The sequence below is a fragment of the Lathyrus oleraceus genome, chromosome 7, assembly GCF_024323335.1.
Source record: "Lathyrus oleraceus cultivar Zhongwan6 chromosome 7, CAAS_Psat_ZW6_1.0, whole genome shotgun sequence".
Classification (NCBI taxonomy): domain Eukaryota; kingdom Viridiplantae; phylum Streptophyta; class Magnoliopsida; order Fabales; family Fabaceae; genus Lathyrus; species Lathyrus oleraceus.
Window position 1 is genome coordinate 167,812,762 of NC_066585.1, and position 2,749 is coordinate 167,815,510.

General features: G+C 38.5%; 1 non-coding gene across 1 annotated transcript; it reads left to right on the forward strand.

Annotated features, from left to right (window-relative positions):
* The first annotated feature begins 1,031 nt into the window (after window positions 1-1,031).
* LOC127108643 (small nucleolar RNA R71) lies at window positions 1,032-1,138 on the forward strand. Its single transcript, XR_007796169.1, has one exon. It is a non-coding gene; the product is annotated as a small nucleolar RNA R71 (small nucleolar RNA).
* Window positions 1,139-2,749: the final 1,611 nt, after the last annotated feature.

A 2,749-nucleotide genomic window follows, 5' to 3' on the forward strand; every position in this document is an offset into this window, starting at 1 on the left:
TGGTTTTAATAAGCCTTTGAGGGTAAGGGATAGGTGGTTTATAAGGTGGTGGAGGTACATAAGGTTCCTTCTTTTCTACGGTTTCCTTATTACTCTCTTCCTTTTCCTTAGGTTTATTTTCTTCCTCAGTTGACTTTTTAGAGTTTTGGTTTTCTATCCTTGGGTCAGACGGTCCTTCCACTTCCGCTCTACTTCTCAGTATGATTGCATGAGCGTGGCTTCTCGGGTTAGGTTGGGGTTGTCCAGGAAATGTACCAGTTGGGGCAGCAGTAAGCGCTTGTTGTTGAGCTACTTGTAATATTTGCGTTTCCAGCATTTTGTTATGGGTAGCCAGGGCATCTACTTTATTTGCTAGTTGTTTAATTTGTTCGCCAGTGTGTACATTCTGGTTTAAGAAATCTTTATTGGTTTGCTGTTGAGAAGCTATAAAGTTTTCCATCATGATTTCCAAGTTGGATTTCCTAGGGGCGTTATTGTTAGGTGTAGATGGGATCGGCTTTTGATATCCCGGAGGTATAGCTGGGGCTTGATTCGGAGATTGTCCAGATGCGTATAAAGCATTATTACTCTTATATGAAAAATTTGGATGATTCTTCCAGTTTGAGTTATAGGTATGCGAGTAGGGACTTCCTTGAGCATAGTTTACTTGCTCCGCTTGGATTCCTGTTAGGAGTTGACAATCTGCAGGAGTGTGACCTTGGATTCCACAGACTTCGCAATTCTGAGTTATGGCAACCACGGTGGCTGGAGGTGATACATTTAAACTTTCAATTTTCTGGACCAGAGCATCCACTTTTGCATTAACATGATCAAGGTTACTTATCTCGTACATGCCAGTTTTCGTTTGAGGTTTTTCTACCATTGTTCGTTCGCTTCCCCACTGATAGTGGTTTTGGGCCATGCTTTCGATAAGTTGGTAAGCATCAGCATAAGGTTTGTTCATTAGTGCACCACCTGCGACGGCGTCTATTGTTAACCTCGTGTTGTACAAGAGACCATTATAGAAGGTATGAATTACTAACCAGTCCTCTAAACCATGGTGTGGACAAAGTCTCATCATGTCTTTGTATCTTTCCCATGCTTCGAAAAGAAACTCGTTATCTTTCTGTTTAAATCCATTTATCTGGGCTCTTAACATAGCTGTTTTGCTCGGCGGAAAATATCGGGCAAGAAAGACTTTCTTTAACTCGTTCCATGTGGTGACTGAGTTGGAAGGGAGAGACTGGAGCCATCTTCTAGCGCTATCTCTTAACGAGAAAGGAAAAAGATGAAGTCGAATTGCCTCTGAAGTGACACCGTTAGCTTTAACAGTATCAGCGTATTGGACAAATACGGATAAATGAAGGTTTGGATCATCGGTAGGATTTCCAGAGAATTGGTTCTGTTGCACTGCCTGCAACAGTGAAGGTTTAAGTTCGAAGTTGTTTGCTTCGATTGCGGGTGGAGCAATACTCGAATGCGGCTCATCTTGCGATGGAGCGGCGTAGTCTCGAAGAGCACGAGCTGGTTCTGCCATCTCAGGTATCGGCGAAGGAAGAAGATTTTTGAGATCAGGAAGTTCGACAGGAGGGAGATTGTTTGCAGCACGGTATTCCCGAATTCGTCGTAAGACTCGGAGATATAGTTCGATATCGTTGATTCGTAAGTAGAACGGCTCGCCTTGTGAGCGAGTATGTGGCATACAAATCAACGAAAGAAAGAAAAGAAAAGAAAAATAAGCCTTAGTCTCTACAGCGTAACAGAAGAGTTACGATATCGACTAAATAAAAGTCCCCGGCAACGGCACCAAAAACTTGATCGCGACTTTATGAGTCGAATTTGGGGTACAAACTGCAAGTGCACAGTTCTATCGTGTAGTTTTAAAAGATATCGATCCCACAGGGACTTATGAATCGATATACCGTTTTCTAAGGTTACTTCGTAAAGCTAAGGCGGATGATACTTCGATTGTTTGGGGGGAAAGTAAAAACTAAAATAAGATCTAAATTAAATATCAATTAAGCGGATATCGGTATGTAGTTCGTCGTAATTAGGGAATCAATTCTTCGTTGGTTTCTTGGTTTTAAAACAAATCTTTTCAGTAGACACTATTGATTAAAAGTTTTATCTCAAACTCTCGCTCTGTTGAATAAACTATGATTTTATATTAACGTAGCTGTCACTTATTAGTTAAGTCCAAAATCACTTTTTGAAAACAATAGAATCCGTAGAAACTCTTTTTAAGAAAACACTAATCGTTTAAACACCCTTGTCTCAAACTCTCGCTCTGTTGACTTAGATTATATAATTAAATTCAAATGCTTAACTCTCGTCCTCACATTCAACCTTTAAAAATAATTTTTGAAAAAGATTAGAATTTAATTAACTCTAAAAATTGCTTTCGCCCTGATCTAGAATTAATGTCCAATTTACACTATCCAGTTAAAAACTCAAACTCTCGTTCTATTGATTTTAACTTCTTTATGTCTTTTACTTTCATACAAAAACCTTGTTATTAAACCTGTAAATTGAGACCGTAAAAAGAGTGATTTTATTTTTAAACGTAATTAAACCAACTTAGTTTTGACTCATTCATTCCGCTTACTCTACATACCGATACCTAAATAAATTAGCCAGACATGCTAAACAGATCTAAATAATCAGCATGCATAAATAATTCCATCTCAGACAAATAATATAAATAAACAGTAAAGCAGAGCATATATAAATTCAAACAATAATTAAAGAACCTGAATAATTTATAGCAATC